Source organism: Oryctolagus cuniculus, chromosome 17 (genome assembly GCF_051225735.1).
Source record: "Oryctolagus cuniculus isolate XC-2025 breed Fujian yellow rabbit chromosome 17, ASM5122573v1, whole genome shotgun sequence".
Classification (NCBI taxonomy): Eukaryota; Metazoa; Chordata; class Mammalia; order Lagomorpha; family Leporidae; genus Oryctolagus; species Oryctolagus cuniculus.
In genome coordinates this window covers 11,636,989-11,661,709 of record NC_142883.1, presented here as the reverse complement: position 1 = coordinate 11,661,709, position 24,721 = coordinate 11,636,989, and the positions used below count along the sequence as shown (strand labels likewise).

General features: G+C 49.4%; 1 pseudogene; it reads left to right on the top strand.

The window, feature by feature from the left end:
- The first annotated feature begins 13,818 nt into the window (after positions 1-13,818).
- LOC127484572 (U2 spliceosomal RNA) lies at positions 13,819-13,926 on the top strand (annotated as a pseudogene).
- Positions 13,927-24,721: the final 10,795 nt, after the last annotated feature.

Genomic DNA, 24,721 nt, shown 5'->3' with positions numbered 1-24,721 from the left:
AAGATGATATTTTAGCTTAAAAAGTGACTAAAGAAGTAGGCATTTAGTCTCACAGTTAAGATGCCCACATCCCATATTGAAGCACCTGGGTTTGATTCCTGGCTCTTGCTCCTAACTTCAGCTTCCTGCCAATACAGACCCTGATGGCTCAAATAATTGAGCCTCTGCCACTCATATTGGAAACCTGGACTGAGCTCCCAGCTCCTGGCTTCAGGCCTGGCTCAGCCCCAGCCATTGTGGCCATTTGGGAATAAATCAGTGTACGGGAGCTTGCTGTTTCTTTGTCTATCAGTTGCTCTCTGCCTCTGAAATAAAATAATAAAAATTTAAAAACCAACTAAAATTGAACTGGCACTGGGTCTCTGCCTTCAGCACTGGCATCCCGTACAGGCGCCAGTTGGAGTCCCGGCTGCTCCTCTTCCCATCCAGCTCTCTGCCATGGCCTGGGAAAACAGTGGAAGATGGCCCAAGTCCTTGGGCCCTTGCACCCACATGGGAGACCCAGAAGAACTCCTGGCTCCTTGGCTTCGGATCAGCACAGCTCCAGCCATTGCAGCCAAATGGGGAGTGAACCAGCGGATGGAAGGCCTCTCTATCTCTCTGTGCCTCTCCTTCTCTCTGTGTGTAACTCTTTCAAGTAAATAAACAAATCTTGAAAAAAAAAAAATAGTCACAGTCCCTTGATGCATCCTGTTAACTCCAAGTAGTGATCTAGGACAAAGGGCCTCAAATAGCAGACTCCTCAGTGGAAGAGTTTAATTTCATTTTCTCACATTAAGAGCCTGGAGGTTCACTGTCTTTATCAGATACAGTGGTTAACTACTCCACTAACTCTGCCTAGACTCTGTCCTCATAACCCAATCACCTCCCAAATGCCCCACCTCCTAATAGTATCACCTTGGGGTGGAGGTGGTGGCATTTCGACACACAAACATTTGAATCACAGCAAGGGGTTCTGAAACCAAAAATGTTTGAGAGCCACTGACTCGTGTATGGCCCTTGTCCGCAGGCACCAAAAGTATTGCTTTAGGTCTGGCCATCATGTCTGCATTCCAGGCAGCAGGAAGGAGACAAGGGGGAAGATAAGGGTGCACTCCCTTCCTTTGAGGACACACAGCCTCCCAGGCCTTGCTGGCTAGTGCTTAGTCAACTGCAAGGCAGGGGGACCCCATTCAACTTTCAAGGGGTGGGGAAGAAAGTGAGAAAGACAATAGCAAGTTTTGCTACCGGTGAAAAATACAAAAGGGAGAAAAGCAAAAGTTCTTAAGAGGGGCCCCTGGCTCCCCTGCAGGGCACCTTTCCTTGCATGCTGGGCAGATGGCCCTGGAGACCCTCTTAGAAGTTCCAGGCCGGCGCCGCGGCTCACTAGACTAATCCTCCGCCTTGCGGCGCCGGTACACCAGGTTCTAGTCCCGGTTGGGGCGCTGGATTCTGTCCCGGTTGCCCCTCTTCCAGGCCAGCTCTCTGCTGTGGCCCGGGAGTGCAGCGGAGGATGGCCCAAGTGCTTGGGCCCTGCACCCCATGGGAGACCAGGAGAAGTACCTGGCTCCTGCCTTCGGATAGGGGCGGTGCATTGGAGGGTGAACCAACGGCAAAGGAAGACCTTTCTCTCTGTCTCTCTCTCTCACTGTCCACTCTGCCTGAAAAAAAAAAAAAAAAAAAAAGAAGTTCCAAAGCCCTCAGGGCCAAACACTCAAGCTGCCCAAGGGCTGATCAGCTTTTGCCCTCAAAACTTGGCTTGAGCTGTGAGATGGCCGTGGAAGCTGAGGCCGAGGGACCTTTTGGGACCCCGTATGATCTCCATGTCTCCCCAGCTAAGCTAGGGCTCAAGACAAGTCATCGTCTTCCAAAGCTTGGTGAGAAGGCGGTGGAGGTGAGAATTCTTCCACGTGGTGAAGAAACCCAGAAGAAGGCATCAGTGAGTTGAGTGGCAGAGGAGCTGGTGAGCAAGCGAGAACTGTGTTACTGAGGCCAGCACTGAGGGGTGGCCTTGGCCTAGAAGGACCAAAGTCTCACTCGGACTAAATCTTTAACCTTGATCATCCATCTTGCAAATCTGATGTTTATCATGAGACAAAGTGGGGAGAGAAGCACGGCGGAGGGGCAGCTCGATTTGACTGGACCCCCTCCCCACCCCCCTCCCGTGCTGCTCCCCATTCTGTTCACATCCTTGATCTTGACCTTGACTATTCCAGCTAACTGGAAAGTCTATTCCAGAGGTCATACAGGCTCTAGGGATGCTTGTCTCAACAGTCACGGAGTTTTGTGCACAGAATTCCCTTTCTCCTAACTAATCCCTTCCACAGGCTTTGCACCTCTGGCTTAGAAAGGGAACCCACTTTGCCCACTTGTTTTCTTTCCTTTTGGGGTTATTGCAAAAAAAAAAAAAAAAAAAAAAGAGCTCTATGGCTTTGGTTCTTCACATCACTCAGCACACTTCCCAAAACTCCTGCACTGAAGGAGTATTTGTGAACGGGACCCGGTGCTTCTTACTTTGCAGCCTCACCATTTCCCTCTGCTTTCTCTTCACCCAAGATGAATGACCTCCCCTGAAAGACGGCAATGACCTCTGAAAGGGCGGCCACTATGCAGCAGCTCTTCCAAGAATGTTCCTTGGGAGTCCCAGAGCAGGCAGCTGTTGCCACAGTGCCACGAGATGTGGCTTATTTGCCATCAACCTGTTCTGGCGTGGCTAGACTCCCTCCGATGGTTTTTAGACAGCTCTTTCCAAGAGCGGAGGCTCGGTGCTGACAGTTGAGCGTGGCGCGTGTTGGGCTTGTCATTACAGCAGCGAAACCCTCAACGCTTTTAGAAAATGCACGCTCAAAGTCAGCCTTGCAGAACAGCGGGGACAGGCAGCAAGAAACGAAAAGGAAGACAAAAGCAAGTGGTTTCCTTCTGGCTTCTGGAAGGCATGGTAATTATGTGACCTCGCTCCCTCCCTCTTGACCACATCTAAACAACACCGGGCATCTCACTCAGGTGGCAGCCATTTCACACTACAAACCACCTGCCGGCTGGACTCTTCTAACCTGTTTCAATAATTTCCTTTCAACCTGGACTATTCAATTCTGCCTTTATTCTGCAGCTTTCATCCGTGTCACCATGGCAGTGCTCTCTGGAGAAGAGAGGAAAATCAATGACTCACCTGCCTACAAACCAGACTTGGTTAACCTGGCTTGAAAGGGGAGCGCGTGTTTCTCTCGGCCTCCCCTGGGCTGTCACTACCACTTTACTTCTCTCCCAAAGAAAACACGCCAGGACTTTCCAGTATGCAGGAAAGAAAAAAAAAAAAAAAACCTGGGCCCAACTGATAAAAGAAGATCCCCAAGGGTCCTGCTTACCGCAGGCAGCGCGCTCTCGACACTGTGGAAGGTGAGGCCTCATCACTTTTCTGGGTGGCTGAAGACTTCGGTCACATCTTGGCATCCTGATGGGTGAACGCAGCCGAGAGTTTCTGGCTGGGCCCAGCTAAAGCGAACTCAACGTCTGTTGTGTTGAAAGCAAGCGAAACCTCTCTTAGAAATCCTATCGTCTAGGGGTTCAGATGCCGGTTCTAAATCCCAACAGCCCAGCTCAGCCCCACCACTATGCTTCCCTAACCCCAGGTCTCTGTGCAAGCGGCAGGACTTGATGACGCTTCCCTCTCGTCTGTACGAGGGGCCGATCCAGCTCTCTGGTACTATGGCAAGTCCTGTAGCATAGGGCTAGCCTGATGGGAGTGCCATCTACACGGACGAGATGCAGGCGGATTAGCCAGGTTTGATTTAGCTTAGTGTCCATGTGGGCAGGGGAGTTCACAGACCTGGTGACCCCCCCCCCCCCCCCGCCTTTCCTCACTCGCTTTTCCAAAGACGTCCGATTGGGAAGTCACAATCTTCCCACCAGCCATTTTTCCCCCATTCACCATCATACATAAAATAAAAGAAAGGAAAAAGCAGCTAAAGTTTTCTTAAAGGGGAACCCTGCAGCCATTCCAAAGCCCCCTTGTCAGTCCTGGGCCAGCCTGTCGACCGTCAGCCGAGCTGCAATAATTTCCATCCCTTCCCACACCCCACCTCTACTTTGTTGGTCTCTATTAAGTCACACACTCCCTTCCAAAAGGAACTCTCGAATGCCCACTTCTCCAGGGAGCCCACCTAGATTCATCCCCGCTTTCCCGCACCTATTTGGAAACTCCCTTTGCCTCCTGTCTGCCTGGTTCTTTGTTTCTCTTTTGGTCTTGGACTGTGAACTCCCGGAGGGCAGGACGCTGGCTCTGTAATTTTCGGGACTAGCCTTTGATGATGGTGACGAGGCAGTGTGGCCTGAAGGGGCGCTTTGCTTTTGATGAGTGAAAATGAAAAGCCCATGCATGGGGACCAGCGGGGGATTCCACACCCGGGCTTCCCTCCAGCCCGGGCACATTGTTCCTCACTGACATCACGTGCCCTTTCTAATCCACTGTCGCGTTTCTTCCTGGACACCCTGAATCCCAGGCCGCCAGAATCCATCTGTTTCCTTTACCTGTTTAAATGGACCCATTTCCTGGAGCAAACACCCGTTTCAGATGCAGCCCAATTACTGTTAATCCCCAGGTTCACTGGCTGGGCTGGGTAAAGACCCACTCTACCCCACATCTTGGGCTCTCAAGTTCTGCCCTCCCTATTGTCCACTCATCTAGGCCAAAAGGTTGATTGGCTGGCTAGGAAAGCTGGGCTTAATGATCATCGTAAAGGGAGCCCAGCCAAGCAAGGGGACATCCACGACGTGTGGTTTGACACCTCTCCTGCCCCTTTGCCCATGGCAGGGACGATGTGGCAGTTCCAAGGCTGATCATCACTGTTCACCCTGGCCTTGGTCTTGGGATGGAAGCGTCGTACTTCCCACTTATTGATTTTGCACTCAGCACATCACCTGCTTTATCCCACGAGATGCTCGTGGACTGTGACCTAAGCAGAGGCTAAAACTCTGCTTGTGTGGCTTGGGCATGGCCCCTCGTGCCTTGACAGGAGAACGATGTCCTCTGGTTGATTGCTGGCCCTTCAGCATGAGCTCCGAGTGAACACTCGTTGAGCAGATCTGCATCCAGTCCAGCTGGGCCACAGCTTGGAGCAGAACACCACTAGTCTGGTTCACTCAAGATCAGCCAAACCCCAGCTGCTCCAAAGACGGGTCAGCAAGAGCAACTGCTCCTCGCTTTCGGCCACTGTGTCCTAGGGTAGTTTGTTCCGCAGCATGATGGAGGCGACAGCTAGCTGGGTGGCAGATGGCAGGTGGGTTTCCTCTTGTACACCAACTCTGTTCAATTGGTAGAGATTGAGCAGAGCACTTCACTGGGAGGAGAAGGGTTGTGAGGCCAGCTTGGGCTCAGTATGAAAGAATTCTAGGATTGATTAGTCATGTCTGCTATAGAACAGTCAGGGCACAAGTATCATGTAGCTACCATCCTGGCTCATAAGTCTTTCCTGAAGATTTACCTTGGGGCCTCAGGTGTGAGGCTCATTGAAAAGTTCCAATATGCACAGGTGGAAGCAGACAACACATTCTTTCGCGTTTGCCTGTTTATGTCTCAGGCTATATCGCCAGCATGCAAGGCATCATTAGCACACAATAGCATCATAGAAAAACATACTCTTCTTTTGGGAAATTGCAGTCCCAGGACTGCCAACTTGGTGAGCAGTGAGCAACTTGGTGAGCAACTTCATGCTCTTGTGGGGGAAAAAAAAAAGATATGTCTTTCTCCAAGCAGATGTACCCCATGCTGGGAACACCTGGTTTGAGACGTGTAGCAGGGGCACCAGCCTCCCTGACTGAGCGCTTTTGTATGGCACACAAACTGTACCCCGGTACATGGCAAGCCTACCAGCACAAGTTGGAGTAGAAATTTCAGAAATAAAAAGAGGAACTGAGATGAAAAGAGAGAGAAGTCTGCCCCTCTCAGATGTCAGTCCTGTTTATCTCTTTTGCGTTGGAGTTTTGAAGGAGTCACCTTAGCACTCCTGGACTTTGGGTTCCAGGTCCCAAGTGCTGGTATATTCTGAGCAGGTGGAAGAATGGTTTAATTAAAGGTGGGTAGGTGAACTGCTGGGCAGACACGTTCTGTTTCAAAAGATGAAACATCTACCCCGAGTGTCCAAGCCTGGAAACATTGGGAAGTGCCGAGAACCAATTCCCCAACATCTTTTGCCCTCCGCTGTTCATCACGTACCTCGGAAAAGCAAACACTGTGATGTAAAAGGATCCCCTTCTGCAAGGTAACTGAAAACCCCAGGCAAGACTGACCCTGGGAATTCGATTGCTTGAGTATGAAGAGCCAAATAAAAAGGAGTCACATCTGGTTCCATTTTTCTTGTGAAATTATCTCACACTGACCAAGTAGGTCCTTTCCTGAGTATATAAATACAGAAGACACACACATGGTTGTTATCAAACAGTGTTGTGCAAAATTAAGTTGGCTACTTTATGGTGAAATAGAGAAGAATGGCAGGCATCTCAAACATATGAGTTTCTCTTTGTTGGGTCTGGAAGCAATCACTCATCAAGGCTGCTACTTTATCTCCTAGAGTGAGGATCATTCTAGAAAGGGCACCATGTTGGGTTAACACCAGTGACGTAGTCCAACCTAATGAACCTGAGGGGACACATAGGCTTGACTGCCCAAGATTTGGGAGAAGGCAGTCTGTGTTAGTGACAAAAATCACCCCACTCCGTGTCCCAAGCTGATCTTTTGGACAAGTGTCTAATGTGCCAACCATATGTGAACTTGGGGCCAAAGGGACTTAAAGGGATTTTTCAATTATTTTTCGGTCTCAGAGACTCACTGTAACGTTGCTACCTGGCTCCCATCCCCAGACGATGCCGGAAGAAGGCACAATATGGGAGAAGCAGAAGTCAAGGGCACACCCCAAGTCTTAGCAGTGGCAAGGCTTGAAATTGTCCCCTGTGGAGCCAGCTGGAGGCAGTGTTGAAAGGAGCAGTGATATTCCCAGCTCGGCATTTGATTGTCATTCTCCTCGTCCAGCAGGCATTTTGAAGGAACCCAAATCCTTCTCTGGATTAAGTTTCCCACAGGAACCGTGTGAGCAAAAGGATGGTGGTGGGAGGCGGAGGAGAGAGTGGGACGATAAACTGTGAAGTCATAAAAGGTTACGAGGTTGGGAAAAGGATGGGGGGCCAGGAGATCAGTTCCCCTACCACCCTGCCTTGGAACTCCCAGATGGCCTCATTTTTACAGGCGGGGTTAAAGAATATAAGATGTTTGGACTAAACTGGGACTCACGAAAGGGGGTGTAAGTGGGCCAAAAAGGAAGAGCACTCCGCAGGCCCCAGGGAGACTGTTTGACCCTTGTTCAGTGTTTGTTCTTCTCTTTGGCTTAGGTGTTGCCGTGTTGGATCCCAAATGGCCCAGCCCAATCCTCCATATAGCTCCCTCCATATAGCCCCCTCCATATAGTCCCCTCCATATAGCCCAGTTCAATGAGGACTACATTGGGGGTTCTATCAGACTCTGGGAGCATAGTACCAGGACTTGAATTCAGTTCTTGTAAAGGTTATTCCTAGCCTACATAGTCTTCGTAATGGTCAAGGGCCTCTGTCTAACAGGGAAAAGAATTGGAGGGTCTTGTCTTCTGTCTCTGCCAAGAGGATTAACACGGCCAAATAGGGCTCTCCCTGGAAATGGAAAGTGCAACACAGTAATGTGTCTTGTACAAGCCCTGGGGAAATCATAACGTGGCCCACTCCCTCGTAACTGGGAGGTGGGAGATGTGGAAAAAGTTGATTCATTCTTCATTCTAGTTCAGACTTCTGTGAAAGGGTCCTGGTGGGGCTTTTGGAAGAAGGAAGCTGTTTTATGGGACTTTTCCATTTCCAAGGGCCAGTTGTAGGTGTGGTGTTGGGAACACCGTGGATTTTTTTTTTTTTTTAAGGTAAAGAGACATGAACTCGAAACCTACTCTTGGGGCTCCCACAGCATTCTGGTTCAGGGCAGTTTGAATCTTGGTGGCTGAGGATCCTGGAGAGACTTGCACAATCTGCTTTGGTCCCCAGTGGCCCACAGATAAGCCTCACTCAGCCTGGAGGTCCTAGACTTCGTCACTCAGCAAGCTCTCCCTGGAATGGGCCAAAAGCAGGAGTCTTGGCTAGTCTTCCTTATGACTGCCAAGTACCCTCACAGTCCACATCTTAATTTAGGGGTAGCTCTGAGATTCTTACTGTTTGCCTTTTCCTGTCTGAAAAACTGAAAAAGACAATGCAACTCACTTTTCTTCCGAGTCTGAATCAATACTTAAGTGTTTCCTAATTGCCAAGAGCTGAGTACTCTCTGCAGAGCTGCTGGGACACCCCACAGGGTCTGTGAGAAAGGGGTGGAGGCAGGGTCTGACCGGAGGAAACACGCCCAGGGCTGGCCCCTGAGCTCGGCCAGGCCAATGCCCCCAGACCCAGCAGTGGTCGCTGTCACTGCCCTTCCTGCGCTTGCACTTCTTTCCATGAGGTGTGTCCAGACAGGGCCCCCCGCGCCCCTGGGCCTGTGAGAAGCAAGGATCTGCATCTGACAAGCTTCCAAACCGCCCGAGAACTTGACGCCGCTCCAAGAATGAGAGGAAATAAAGTTTGGAAAACCTCAGCGAGAAAATGGCCAGGTTATTCCACCTCATTTCTCTCGTCTCTTCTTGGCATGAGTTAGAGAACACGAACGCGGTGCAACTGCAGGTGTCTAAGAAGAACTTTGATTTCTCTAAACATTTACAATTCTCTTTTATGTATGCAGTCAGAAAATGGGCGAGGAAATCGAAAATGTAAATCTTCCAGCAAACGTGTGTGTCAAGGAGATGGCAGACTCCCTTCAGAGGAGCACATTACCATGAAAGACACCCAGAGAACAAAAACAGAGCAGTGACTCTCTAGCGAGCACTGGCTCGTTACTACCGGAAGTGGTGTCTCTACAGGAAGGGGTGGGGCTTTCCTTGAGAGCCAATGGGATGCCTGGCCCGGCTGGGGCCAAGATGGAGGGCCGCTGAAGATGGCGACCGGAGCCTTCCATTCCGTGCCTCACACTTCCTGAGCCACGGTGGATTAGAATTGTATGAGGCAATTATAGTTGGCTTTTCTCTCTCTCCAATCTTTTGACAGACAGAGTGGACAGTGAGAGAGAGAGACAGAGAGAAAGGTTTTCCTTTGCTGTCGGTTCACCCTCCAATGGCCGCCACACTGCGCTGATCCGAAGCCAGGAGCCAGGCACCTTTTCCTGGTCTCCCATGGGGTGCAGGGCCCAAGCACTTGGGCCATCCTCCACTGCACTCCCGGGCCACAGCAGAGAGCTGGCCTGGAAGAGGGGCAACCAGGACAGAATCCGAAGCCCCGACCGGGACTAGAACCTGGTGTGCCGGCGCCGCTAGGCGGAGGATTAGCCTAGTGAGCCGCGGTGCTGGCTGCTCTCTCTCCAATCTTGAGACCAGTGTCCTTGAACATCCAAAGTTTCCTTTAGGGAGTCTCCATGATGAACTGACCCTTCCCTGGAGTCTACGAGGCTGACCCATCCAGGCAAACATTGTGGCTAATTAAGTTTGCCTTCATCTCCTTTCCTTCTCTGTTACTCCTGCCTCCTTTGCTGTAATAAAACACTTCATACTCCAAAACCATTCAAATAATAATCAAATGGAAGATACCAAGAACATCAAGGAAATGCAAAATGCTAGGAATGAATGGCATGTGAATCCTGCGGAAGTTCTATGAAGAAAGTGCTTACCTTCTACTGAAGAACAACTATGGAGAGAGAGCCTGTGTTCTCATTGGACAGACAGAATATTCAAGACTCCTTCCTCCCTAAATTCTTCAGAAAATTCAATGCAACATTAATCAAAACGTCATCAAGGGTTTTTAGTACTTGGTAAAAAGACTTCTTTCTTTCTTTGAAAGGCAGAGTTACAGGGAGGCAGAGAGAGAGAGAGAGAGAGAGGTTGGTTTTCCATCCGCTGGTTCACTTCCCAAATGGCTGCAATGGCTGGAGCTGCACCAATTCAACCCAGGAGCCAGGAGCTTCTTCCTGGTCTCCCATGTGGGTGCAGGGGCCCAAGGACTTGGGCCATCTTCTACTGCTTTCCCAGGCCATAGCAGAGAGCTGGATCAGAAGTGGAGCAGCCAGGACTCAAGCTGGCACCCATATAGGATTCTGGCACTGCGGGTGGCAGCTCTTACCTGCTAAGCCACAGTGCTGGCCCCAGTAAAAACACTTCTACAATTCTTCTGGAAGAATAGAAAGGTGAGAATAAATGAGAAATCTTTGAAAATATGGAGAACAAAGGAAGAGTAGAACTCCCAGATAATAAAGTATGTTCTAAAATTTCAATGATTTAAATGATGTTCTGCCAGAAAAAGAAAAAACAGATTAATGGAACAGGTTACAGATTTCAGAAATGTAGCCTTGGACATCTTAGAAGTCAGTAGTTGGTAAAAGGCATTTTCAAGCAAGTGAGGAGAAAGATAATTTACTGCATGCCATTGAGACAATTGGATAGCCATTGCGGGGGAAATGCCATCATTCCCCCAGTAAAGTCCAGATGCTTTAAATGTAAAAAAACACAGCCATAAAATTACCAGAAGAAAGCATTGGTGAATATTTGTACAGTCTTTGGATGGAAACTCCTAGGCATGGCACAAATGCCAAAAACCATAAAGGGATTGGAACATATGAAAACCCCCAAATTAAAAACTTTTGTATAATAAACAGCATAAACAAAGTGAAAAATAAAACACAAACAGAAAAAAATATTTGGCACATGTGTCAGATGTTAATATTGTTAATACAGAAAAACTTCTTACTAATAGGAAATCAAACAACCCAATAAAACCATACGAGATCCCACGGTTGATAAAATGTTGTCAAACTTGAGTTGTCAGACAAAACAATACTTGAGACATACACTAAAAAAATGATTCATGGTTTATCTAAATTTCAGTCTTAATTGAGCATGTTGGTTTTTTATGCGCCAAAGATGTCAATCCCTATTTCAGAGCCATGATCTCATCTGGGCCTCTAGTAACTCAATGAGCCTGAGCAGGAGAGCTGAATTAACTTCTCTGAGAGCAGCTCCCTTGTCCATCAAGGACAGTGTGCTTATCACATTGCATAACACACTGGTAAGTTCCGCACTGAGGGCGGGGCCTACCACGTAGAGTATTCCATATGCACTCAGTTGCCTTTCTGCTACACAAGGCTCCTTGTACAGGTGAACGCACTGAGGTTGAGGAGGGAGATACTGGCCCAAGTTCTCTCAGCTGCCGGGACGGAATGGGTCTTTGCATTCTAGACGGCACCACCTCATTCCCTCCTCACTCCCATGCCATGAGCCCTGGCTTCTCTGGCTCCTCCCGTGGCCCACTGTGACTCCCTTAATTTTAGTTCTTGGATCTTTGAGCTTGATCACTCAGGTGTCTGACCCAGAGTCAGCTTGACAGATGAACTTGTGCTAGAGCACTGGCTTTTGGCTTGGGTTGTGTATTAGAATCACGCGGGCAGTTTTAACAGTGCGTGTTTGGGTGGGAATTCCATACGGTTCTTAACATGCCGCTTGGGACACCCGCATTCCAAGTCAGAGTGCTGGGTCCGCCTTCCTGGTAACGTCTGCCCTAGGATGTAGCAAGTGATGGCTCAAGGAGTTGGGCCCCTGCCGCTTGTGTGAGAGGAAGACCCGGACTGAGTTCCCGACTCCTGGTTTCTGTCTGGCCTACTCTCGGCTCTTAGGAGCACTCGGGAAGTGAACAGTGGATGGGAGATTTCTCTCCCTGCCCCCCCAACCTTCCAAATACATAAATAAAAAGTCTTTAAAAATCTACATGTTCAAGCCACGTCAGACCATTTGAATCGGAACTCAAGAGCTAGTGCCTGGGCATCAGTCAGGAGACTTCAGTCTGCAGCCAGGGTTGGGGTATTGATGGCTGGAGTATTGATGGCGGCTCTTGACATAGTAAAATATTTGTCTTTTTGTTTTGTTTTGACAGGCAGAGTGGACAGTGAGAGAGAGAGACAGAGAGAAAGGTCTTCCTTTTCCGTTGGTTCACCCCCCAGTGGCCGCTGCGGCCGGCACACCGCGCTGATCCGAAGCCAGGAGCCAGGCACCTTTTCCTGGTCTCCCATGGGGTGCAGGGCCCAAGCACTTGGGCCATCCTCCACTGCACTTCCTGGCCACAGCAGAGAGCTGGCCTGGAAGAGGGGCAACCAGGACAGAACCAGCGCCCCGACCGGGACTAGAACCCGGTGTGCTGGCACCGCAGGTGGAGGATTAGCCTAGTGAGCCGTGGCACAGGCCAAATATTTGCCTTTGAGAGGGTCTCGTCCAATCCTTTCATCTTATAAATGAGAAAACCACGGCCCAGAATGACTTGGCTTGCATGGCTCAGCATTTTAAAGCAGCAGCAGGAAGGTTAGAACTCTGGCCTTTGCTTTTCTATTCTAATGTGTTTAGGAAATTTCTTGGATCTTCCCCAAAATACAGCAACCTTTGTTTTCTCAGGCACTGTCTGTCACAGACAGAATCCAGGGCTGGGGTTGCAGTACCAGAGGTGTTTACTGCGCCCCCAACCCTCCCCTGCATATCCCCTGCCCATGGATTTAACTCCATCTGCCTTGATTCGTCCTCTCTGCTCCGTCCTCAGCTTAATCCCCCTCAAATGGGCAGACCCGGTAGCAGGTATCTTTTCCCTTTGCTCTAGCGGCTCTTCCAAAGTATCCCTGCTCCTGAGGACAATCCTGCAGGCAGGGGGCAGTTCTATTCCAGCAGGTCCAAGTTCACGCTTCTCGATTAGTACCCTCTGCATGCTCCAAGTTCTTTGTCAAAGCGTACGTACCTCTTCTTGTACGCGCAGGTCTTTGCAACAGCGAAACTGGTAAACTAATATCGCCATGAGCTCTCACCATTGCTCACTGCTTAGCCTCAGAATCATCATCTTTTTCTGCTTTCTCTTTTCCAGCTGTTTTTCTGCTCAGAAAAAAATCTCTCTGGGTTCTTTCTGGAGCCTTGTGGCCAGGGATTCTCAGCCCGTGACCTTCGGAACACCAAGGCCTCACAGAATTCAGGGGGTCCATGAGCGTGGTTGAGAAAAATAGGGTTTTGTTTCCATGAGGAAGTAAGATATTTACTTATTTATTTATTTTTTGACAGGCAGAGTGGACAGTGAGAGAGAGACAGAAAGGTCTTCCTTTTCCATTGGTTCACCCTGCAATGGTCGCTGCGGCTGGCACGCTGCGGCCGGCGCACCACACTGATCCGAAGCCAGGAGCCAGGTGCTTCTCCTGGTCTCCCATGGGGTGCAGGGCCCAAGTACTCGGGCCATCCTCCACTGCACTCCCGGGCCATAGCAGAGAGCTGGCCTGGAAGAGGGGCAACCGGGACAGAATCCGGTGCCCCGACCGGGACTAGAACCCGGTGTGCAGGCGCCGTAGGCAGAGGATTAGCCTAGTGAGCCGTGGCACCAGCCAAGATATTTATTTTTCACAACATGACAAAACCGAGCTTTCTTTTCACACACCTCTAAGGGCGGTTGGGTGTGGCCTTCGGTTTAGGATGCTGGCACCAGCTGCAGGAGCAGCATCAGTAGCTGTGAGTTTGCCGATTTTTTTTTTTTTTTTACCAACAAAATGATTAGGAGTTTTCCTGTTGTATTATCATTGTTGCAAATATCTTGCAGAGCTATTTATCCTCAGTACTAGGAATCTGAAATTATGGTAGGTACTAGACCTGCCACTAGCGTTTCTTCATGCTTAATAATGAGTACACGTCGTCTTAGGTCTCGGGGAAGAAACATTTGGCTGGCTATTTTTCAATGTAATGGGTTTCAATCGCTTCTCGGCCTTTTGGCTAAGATCAAGTGTAGTATCAATGTAATGGGTTTCTTTTGTAATCCTATGTATTTCATTTTCTGCATTTAAAAATGGTTAAATCCTTCTCTCTCTCTCTCTCTGACTTTTCAATAAATAAATCTTAAAAAAAAAAGCCAGTTAACTCACTTAAAGGAATAGACACAGAGAGAGATCTTCCATCTGCTGGTTCACTCCTCAATGACCACAACAGCCAGGGCTGGGCCAGGCTGAAGCCAGGAACCAGGAACTCCATCCTGGTCTCCAACATCGGCGGCAGAGACCCAGATGCTTGGCCATGCCTCCTGCCTATTAGCAGCAAGCTGGATTGGCGGAAGTGGGGCAGCCGGGACTCGACCTGGTGCTTCTGGGTATGGGATGCCAGTTCACAAGCAGCAGCTTAACCCACTGCACCACCAGGTGGACCCCACTCTCTGACTCTCTGAAGGTGGGTCAGTGGCCGCCACCCATCTGGACCCTGTGGCTGCATTACGTCAGGACTGCAGGCAAGCTGGGCTCTTCTGGAGAACTTCCCCCGTGATACCGGGGCTGCTGCACTAGTTAAGAGTCCAGCGTCCTTCCACAACCCCCAGTCTTAGCAGGAAATTACAGGAATCAGAGCTCTTGTGGGAACAGGGACAGGAATCTACTCACACTGGCTCAGAGCAGGGCTTCTTGTACTCACCCGACGTTCTCATGAAGACAGCAACGGAGCGGGGGGTGTGCGGTGGAGAGAGGGAAGCTGCCCAGGCACCTGCTGTCGGGGTCCCTGACGAGTCTCCTGCTCTTTGTCTCTGCCCGTCTGCCCCCTTTTCTGTTTGTTGACCGACCTCCTGCTTTTTTCCCCTGAGGTCTGTTCTCCCACAACTTCATCTAATGCCCACTTGAGCCCTGAGACCACATGGCCTTGCATCCCAGCCTCTCACAGCTAACTGGCTCTGCTCTGCTGGTGTCTTGGGAAAACCGTCCATCCCTACGCCATAGCAGGCACGTGGCATCATACAACTACTTCCGGTTGTGTTCATTAGCTTCCCACTACTGTAATGAAACACCTAAGGCAGTTTAACTTTAGTAAAAGAGGTAAGTGTAGTTGGGTTCATGCTTCTGAAGTCCAGTATTGATTGGACACCATTGCCTTGGCCTCCGATCATGGCCTGCTTGTTGGTGGCGACCCGAAGCAGCAGAGCATCATGTAGCAAGAGGAAGGGCATGTGTGAGTGTGCTGATCTCTATGTGGCCTCTCATGGAGCCACCACAGGGGCTCCACCCAAACACCACTACTGGGCGAAATTCTCCCTCTCTTACTACCAACAACACTCTAGGTTCAGAGGGACAGATATTCTAAACACAGCACTGGCTAATGGGCTGTGACAGTGTCATGAGCTAGATGAGCCTGGAGCCTGAGTGGTCGTGTGGAATAGAGAGACTCTCCTGTCTCCACCTGACCCCTGGATACCTGCACAGTATGTACTGCCAGGAATGTGAGCAGGTGTACAAGGAAAAAACTTTTTTAATCCACTAAAATTGTAGGGTTGTTACTGCAGAATAACCTATTCTTCCCTGACTAATCAATCAACAGTCTCCTACTTGACCACATATCAGTGGCAGAAGAACGGGTGTGAGCTGGCTTGGGCCAGTTGCCCACCTCTAGTACAATAAGACTTACCTGGGATAGACATGAATCATGACTGAAATGTACCTGCCTTTATCACTTCCAAAAGGAGAGCTTCTAAGGGAAAAATATGAATGTTCAGAGAGGAGGCGTCCAAGGGCTTTAGTAGAAAATGCACTTGTGGACCTGGGGTTTTCCCAGGGGCGCTACTGACATTCAGACTCAATAACGACCTGCTGGTGGGCCCTGTTCTGTGTCTTGGTGGGTGCTGAGCTGTTCTCCTGCTCTGTGCATCAGATGTCAGTATGTACATGCACCCTAGCCTCCCAGTCATGACAATCAAAGCCGTCTCCAGACGTGGCCGACACTGCCCCTGGCTCAGAACCACTGCTCTGTCACTTCTGGAGCAGTCAAATTTAAAACCCTCCATCCCTCAGGTTCTATGTATACTCCTGGTCACTAAGACCAGCTGTTCCCATTTTTGGTTCTGAACTTACGGTCTTATTTCTCATAATTTATTAGCTTAGCCTGGGAGGAGAACCATCAGCTTTTTGGTCTCCACTATTTCCTGGCTCCCTTCCCCATGTTACTTATTTTTTAAATGCCTGATTTAGTAAAGTGAATGAGCCCAGACACCTTTCTGCTTCCCTGGCACCCACTCTAAGCTGCTATGCATGAGTGAGATCCATAGTTCCAGGCTGACTCACAGTCCCACTGGGAACACGGCAAGTTGACCATGAACCCTGTAACTGTTGAACCTTCTTAGACGACCAGGTGCCCAGCCTCCCCCCACCCCTTTGGTTGTTGCTGCTTTAATCGGAGAGCCTCCTGCCAGCTCTCCCTAAGTGTGTGAGAAGGAGCCCTTTGCCACGTGTAAATGTAGTGGGCGCTGGATGGACGTCACTAGCAAACACGGCCACTGGTGTGTGACCCATTCAAAGCGGCCCTGGCTGACCAGTAGGTCCATGCAGCAGGCAGGACAGATTACAGAAGACAACTTGCGGGAAGAGGTCTCTTTCTTGCGGGAGATTCGAGGAACCTTTCTAGGAAGCACTGCTTAAGGGTCCCCTGGGATCTTGGGCGGTGGAGCTGCAAAGTGGATTAAGGCAGGGAAGACCAAGCTATGTGCACGCTCACACACACACGTGTCTGGCGCAGCTTTGCGTGTTCATTCATCTTCTCTGTTTTTTTTTTTTTTTTCACTGTGGATATGATTCATTAGTCCATACAAGTTGTTTTTTGATGAACTACTGATTAGCTGTTACAATAAAGTAGCAAGGTTTTCACGGCAATTGTATTTTCCCACACACATCAGGATCTGGAAGTAAAATGCCTTTTCTCAAATTGTCATTTAGTGTTTTGGTCCCTACCCCTCAGCACAGAGAAACCGGTTTTGAATATCAGCTGCCATTTAAAGATGCCATAAGACATGGATATTCATCAACATGACACGAGCTACAGCAGAGGAACCTGGACAAACACTATCAACATTTATGATGAAAAAAATAATGTTGGTTCTACAAGTGGGAAGTGTGACAGGAGTTACCATAAACACAGCGTTCATGTCTTTCTGAAACCAAAAGAGGAGGAAGCCTGACTGTGGTGCCACAGAACACCGCGTGAACTCAAACTGCTATGCAAAGGACCAGGGGCCCAACAGGCTTATTACAAGGTTAAAACTCCAGCTATGGGGGCCATTGCTGTGGTGCAGCCGGTTAACACCTTGGCCTGAAGCACCGGCATCCCATATGGGCGCTGGTTCGAGACCCGGCTGCTCCTCTTCCAATCCAGCTCTCTGCTATGGCCTGGGATAGCAGTAGAAGATGGCCCAAGTCCTTGGGCCCCTGAACCCACATGGGAGACCCAGAAGAAGCCCCTGGCTCCTGGCTTCGGATTGGAGCAGCTCCAGCCGTTGCAGCCATCTGGAGAGTGAACCATTGGATGGAAGACCTCTCTCTCTCTCTCTCTCTCTCTCTTTGCCTCTCCTCTCTCTGTGTAGCTCTGACTTTCAAATAAATAAATAAATCTTAAAAAAAAAAAACCTCCAGCTAAACACCTGAGTTAATGACTGAAGGAAATCACAAAGTAATGCCAAACTTCTTTAGTGTGTCAAGACGATTTTGGAAGCATCATCAAGACAAAGAGAGATTTAATACTAAATTGGCCTGGACTACATTCTGCAGTGAGGGTTTTGCTTAGTGCTAGCAGAGAATCTCAAACACTCTAGAAAAGCTGTGAAATCATGCTCGTTGTCAATCCTGAAAGGAAATTTGGCAGCCCTGGTGGTACCTGTATACCCCTCCACTGGGGTTCTGAGTTGTACATACCACATGATCCAGTAATTTAAAGGGATATTCTAGCACAAAGAAGGAGACCAAAAGCGGACCTTGTATCAACATATACTAGATAGATGGATTTTTTAAAATTGCATGATAAATGTAAGTCAGAAAATCAAATGCACTCTTAAAGGTACACCTATTTTATGTTACATAAAAAAACTGCGATCGCAAACGGTGCATCCTTACCACAACATCCTACCTGGGAAAGCCAATGAGTGGGATGTCCTGCAATTATTTACTGCCACGATACAAAACAATTATGTGCAAACTGCAAGGTCCCCCAAAGAGCAGTGACAGAATATTTATGCAGAACGTTGTCACCAGCTGATGAACTAGGCAGGAGACGGAATTTTCCAGAGTTTACAACACAGAGTGGTAACCATCGCAGGCGCCTGCTCCCGGGCCTTCGTCCCTGTGCCACGGTCTCACTCCTTTATTCTGGGTCTATCTCTCCCACAGTCTGGGTGTCTGAATAATGTTTTCAGCAAGCTCCTCAAAGGCACGTGGGACACCATCTCACGTTTTTGCAGGCTCTATACATGACATGGAATCCTCTGTGTCCCTGCCCTTCCCCAATTCGTGAGCCATGCAGAGGATGTATTCTGACTTTACATGTGATGGAGTGCTTTGAAAAGATGGGGAAATTAACAACACGTGGCATGTGGAACCCAAAGAGACCTGAAAAGGGATGGCAAGGTCTTAGAGAAGTTTCAGATGTCACTGTGATCCTGGGACCAGCGTTTGGACGTGCGGGTGGGTGGTGTGGTTATAGAAGAGAGCTGGCCCCTCTGCACCCCCCCCCCCGGACTTGTCTCCATGTCTGAATCTTTTCTTTTACTTCTCATCTCTGGGCTCTGCCAAATGGGAATGCAGCTTCTCCCACGTGGAAGTGGTTCCCATTGAGTCTCTCGGGCGTTTTAGCTGATGCTCTGAAGATAAAGGAGACTGATTTTTTGAAACCTGTTTCTCTCTTCTTTGACACACAGCATCCCTTGCCCTTGCTTGTATCCTCAGGTCTCCTCTGAAGTGGAAGAGAGGTGAGCAGTGCAGTGGCAGGTGTTCCCGATGTCCTTGTCTGCCTAGGGGAAGCCACAGCTGCTACAGCCCTCGTGTGAGTCCACACTGTTGGTTACAAGGACCAACCACGTGAGTGGTAGCCTGTTTTCTATTGCTATAACAAAAGCCCAGAGACTGGAGACTTTAAAAAAACTTCATTGGTCTCACTGTTCTGGAAGTCCTGGAGCATGGTACCAGCTTCTGCTTGGGCCTGCTGAGGTCTCCTCTCGCTGCAACACAATATGGTGCATTACACTGCGGTAAGAGTCTGTGCCAGAGGGGAAGACACACGACAAGCCAGGGAGCCAGAGAGATTCAGGAATCAGGCTCCTGGATAACAACCCGCTCTGGAGAGAACCAGCTCACTCTGCAAGACCAACATTAATCCCTTCCAAGGGCAGTGCCTCCAGCAACCTAATGAGTTCCCACCAGGAGCCACCTCTTAAAGTTTCCACCAGCTCAAACTCCCACACTGAGGACCAAGCTTCCAACAGGTGAACCTTTAGGGTGCACGAGCCATGTCAAAATCAGAGCCCAGGGAGAAACCTTAACCTTCACGTAGCCAACCTTAGGAATGGTAAAACTGGCCATGTGGTCACTAGACCCAGAAATATGAACATGCTCAGGATCCTCTTGTTCTTGAACTTAGCCTTTCCTCTCTGTCTCCCTTCACATCTTGACCTCATTCCTGCCCACTGGCCTCGTTCTTGACTGTAGCATGTGGGCTCACTTCACATAGCAGGAACATAGTGGTTCACCACTGCAGCCCCAAAGGAAGCAGAGAAGGTCCAACTCTCAGTAGCTCAGTTACACAAAGATCTGAGGAAAGACTTTGACTGGGCCAGCTTGGGCCATGAGCTATCCTGGACCAATCACTGTAGCCAAGTAGGCGAGGTTCTCTGATTGATGAGTTCTAGATGATAATCTAGAATGGGCCATCAGAACCGCAGTCAGGGGCTGGGGAGAGCAGGCCCCTAATGGTAGAGGACATGTGGAATGGAGAGAAGGCAAAGGGATGCGGGGCAGCCCTAACCAGCAGTGCCTGTTAACATCATCTATCAGTGATCTGTTGCCCGGTCTACAGTTTCCTAGGGCTGCTGTAGCAGTTGATGCAAACTGGGTGGCTTAAAGCCCAACATCAATTTATTCTCTCCCAATTCTGGAAACCCAAAGTCCAAAGTCAAGGTGAGTTCAGGACCTCTGGCCCTCCAGAGGCTCTAGGGGAAGATCATTCCCTGGCTCCTTCCAGCTCCCAGGGTTGGCCAAGGTTCCTGGTCTTGTGGCCACATCACTGCAGTCTCTACTCCAGTTCCCAAGGGGCTTTTCCTTCCCCCTCAGCATTTTCTCCTCTCCTTATAAAGACACTTATCTTTGGAGTTAGGGCTCACTCACATAATCCAAGATGGTCTCAAATCAAGATCCCTGACTTAATTACCTTTGCAAAAACCTTTTCTTTTAAAAAAATATTTATTTTATTTATTTGAAAGACATAGTTACAGAGAGAGGTAGAGACAGAGAGAGAGGTCTTCCATCCGCTGGTTCACTCCCCAGATGGCTGCAATGGCCAGAGCTGCGCCGATCAGAAGTCAGGAGCCAGAAGCTTCTTCCAGGTCTCCCAAGCAGGTGCAGGGGCCCAAGCACTTGGGCCATCTTCTACTGCTTTCCCAGGCCATAGCAGAGAGCTGGATTGGAAGAGGAGCAGCCAGGTCTCGAACCAGTGCCCATATGGGATGCCGGTGCTTCAGGCCAGGGCTTTAACCCGCTGCACCACAGCGCCAGCTCTGGACTAGCCTTGCCACTCACACAATACAAACTTCCTTACAGATGCACAAGTGCCATTCCTAAACTTGCCAAGACCCCAGGTTGGCCCTGTGATGTCAGCACCCCCAGACAGGCTGTGGCTTGAGCCCTGGACATGGCTTTGTTTCACGCTGGCATTTCGTGGCACCTCTTCTGTTGCCCTTTCTTCTTTCTCTCCCCAACACCCGGCCTACTTTCCTCTCTACAGGTGTACAAAGGTGGTTAAAATCCTCTCCTGTCTTTCTGCAGTGGCTATGTGTCTATAGACAAATTATGACCTTTCCAAGCTTCAATTCTCTCATCTGTAGAATGAGAATAATTAGTGTATCTACCTTATAGGTACCATGAGGCTCAAGTGAGTTAACACAAAGTATATAAGCACTTAACCTGCATGAAGGAAACCCTCTGTTAGAGTCAGCTAGGACTAGGATTTCTGCATAGTCACATCTTCTAGCTTCTTTCTTTATCCTTTAGTTCTTACGGCACCTGCTTCCTATTTTCCTCTAGGTTTTCTCTTCACAAGTTCTCCTTGATTCAGGGCAGAGATTCACCTAGGGGAGATTTGGAATGCACTTGACTGAGCCCCGCCCTCAGGATTTGGATTCTGCCAGTTTGGGAGGGGTCTCTGGCCTCACTGCTTTGATAAATGCACCTGTGATCCACTTGCAAGTGGACCTGGAGATCCTTGATGGTGGGAAGGGTATGAGGTGAGGAGGCTCCAATCTAGGACTCCTTGATTTGCTGAACACTCGTGGGCCTGGTCGCTTGATCTACACGTTCTCATGTTCAAGATAAAGATAATCGTATCTTCCAGCCAAGGTCAAATGAGAGCACATTTACAGAATCTGAAATATCCCACAGAAAGAATTGTCATGACAGTAAGTCTTCTTAAAGAATATTCCTTTTAAAATAATAATAAAGAAGTATTTCTCTGAGAGAGAGAGAAAGAGAGAATGAGAGAGAGAGAGAGAGAGAGACAGACTTCCATTCACTGGTTCACTTCCCAAATGCCTGCAATGGCCGGGGCTGGGCTGGGACTGAGGCGGGGGACCCACGTGATTTCCCACATGGGCGCAGTAATCCAGTTACTTGAATCATGGCTGCTGTCTTCCAGGATCTACACCGATGGGAAGCTGGAGTCAGAGCCAGCGCTGGGATAGGACTCCGTACTCTGACGTGGGATGTGGCTGTCTTCATCACCAAACTGAAAACCCACCCCCAGGACCCCACATTTCTGGTGGGTTAAGAGTTTTGGAAACTTTCACGTGGTTATCTCACTTAACTCTTTCAAATACTTGTGGGATTGGAGTCTGGTTTCCACAACACAGGAGACGAAACTGAGGCTCCTTGGCTGCTAACGAGAGGCTCAAATGAGTTCATGGCCGCAAATATCAGGGCCCAGAATCAGCGATTTTCCACTTTGTGCTAGCCTGGCCCCTCTGCCCAGCATAGCAAGCTTCATGCAAAGGCAGTCTTACGTGTGGGAACAGCCCTGACCCACGTCTTCTGCCCTTCCTCTTCTCTGATGGAAAATGGGAAACCCGAAGATCAGCCTCTTGCCTGGCTCAAACGGACTTCCCGTCCCCAGCTTGCAATTTAGTTCAAGAACTAAAAGTGGAAGTGATCAAAATCCGCAGAGCAAACTCTTACAACATCATGCAGGCAGCCTGAGGGTTTTACCTTGCGCTTCCTGTGTCGGCACTCCAGGGAGAAGGGAACCCGATGGGGTTGCCAGAGACCAGGGCACAGAGCATGCGTGACCCCCGAGCAGGACCCCCAGGCAAGGAGCCCCTGGGTGGGGCAAGCCCAGGTGAAAAAGACAGGGTGGTACAGCGCAAGGGAACTGAGCTCTTTTCTCCTTGCAACCTCATCTCGTCCAAGTGCTGGCTCCTCCCCATGCCTTACTCCTGCACTTGACCTTGTGGGTGTGAGGGAGGTCAACAGAACGCTTCCAAGCCTGCTCCGGCCTCTTGGCACACTTCTCTGGACTCCTGGATCCTGAGCCAGATGATTGCTTTCCACGTGGACTGTCGGCTTGGCTGTCTGGTGGCTGGGCTCAAACTTGACTTCCGCCCTTGCTCTGCTCAGAGCTGCTATGCAACGTGTGTGTGTGTGTGTGTGTGATGTATTTATTTATCTAGAAATAAAGTAGCTAATGTTTTTTTTTTTTTTTAATTAGCTCTCGGGTTATAACCATGCCATAATTCACCCATTTGAAAATATGACTCATGGTTTTTAGAATATTCACAGAGCTGTGCAACCATTGCCACAATCAATTTGAACACATGCTCATCAACATTAAAAAAGGAAGCCCCAAACCCTGGAACTATTAACCCATATTCCCCTGGACTTCTGAAGCCCTGGGCAATCACTCAGCTACTTTCCATCTCTACAGATTTCCCTCATCCTGGACATTTCATGTGAACGGATCATATGTTACGTGGCTTTAGTGGCTGGCTTCTTTCACTTAGCATGATGTTTTCAAGGTTCGTCCACATTGTAGCATACATCGGAGTTTTATCCCTTTTGCTGGCTGGATAATATTCCATTGCATAGATAATGGAGATAATTCATTTTGATTTTCCATTCATTAGTTGATGGAAATTTAGATCGTTTCTACCTTTTGACCCTTAGGAACCATGACACTATAAATATTCATGTGTGAGCTCTTATAGGGACATATGTTTTCAACTGTCTTGGATATATTCCTAGGAATGAAATTGCTAGCTTACATGGTAACTCTATGGTTCAAGTAGCTAAAGCTTTTAACATGTTAAAGACATGAAGATCAGGATACTAAACGGTTAAAAATTGTGGGGAGCAACTCGGACTAGACTGTTACTGGAATTAAGACTTATTCTATACATCTGCTCTCCCACAATATGGCGCTGGGAGAGGAGTAAACAGCTTCTATGCAGCTGCCTCTCGCCAACTTGAGTGATGACCTGCAGGAGCTGATCCTGCTCCTGATTGGAGGAGAGCAGCGTACTCGGCGTGTGGGCAGCAGAGTTGGGATTGGTGGAAGAGGACTATAAAGGAGGAGAGAGACAACATGCACCAGGAACATCTATCTGAAGGAACATCTGAGCAGCCCCTGAGAGAGCCGGCCGGCGGTGTGCCGCTCCCCCGCGGAAGTGGGGAAAGTGGCAGGGGGAACCGCCCTTCCACGGAGGTGGAAGGGTCGGTAGCCAACCCGGGAAGAACCAGCAGCAAACCCGGGGAGGGCCGAGCAGACAAAAGAACAGCGCAGGGTCCTGTGTCGTTCCTCCGCAAAGAGGGGGAGCGACAAAAAATCTCTACTGGGGGCCGGCGCCATGTCTCACTTGGTTAATCCTCCGCCTGCGGTGCCGGCATCCCATATGGGCACTGGGTTCTAGTTCCGGTTTCTCCTCTTCCAGTCCAGCTCTCTGCTGTAGCCTGGGAGGGCAGTGGAGGATGGCCCAAGTGCTTGGGCCCTGCACCCACATGGGAGACCAGGAAGAAGCACCTGGCTCCTGGCTTCGGATTGGCGCAGCGCACCGGCCGTAGCGGCCATTGGGGGGTGAACCAACGGAAAAGGAAGACCTTTCTCTCTGTCTCTCTCTCTCACTGTCTAACTCTGCCTGTCTAATAAAAAATATTTTTAAAAAATCTCTACTGTACCTGAGCTACTTCCAGAGATGTTTATTTATTCATTTAAGATTTATTTTATTTGCAAGGCAGAGTGACAGAGACAGAAGGGGAGACACAAAGGTCTTCCATCTGCTGGCCCAATTTCTAACCAGCTACAATGGCCAGGGCTAGATCAGGCTGAAGCCCGGAGTCAGGAGCTCCATCGGGGTCTCCAGTGTGGATGGCAGGAGGCCAAGCACCTGGGCCCTCCTCCACTGTCTTCTCTGGCTCATTATCAGGGAGCTGGATCAGAAGTGAAGCAGCCAGGACTTGACCCCACTCCTATATGGGATGTGTCTCAGGCTGTGGCTTAACCCACTGCACCACAATGCTGGTCTCAGAGCTGTTTATTTTTAAAATGAGGTTAGTTTATATCTGGTGGGGGAGAGCAGAGAGAACTGAGACAAAAGACTTGAGGCGCTTGTC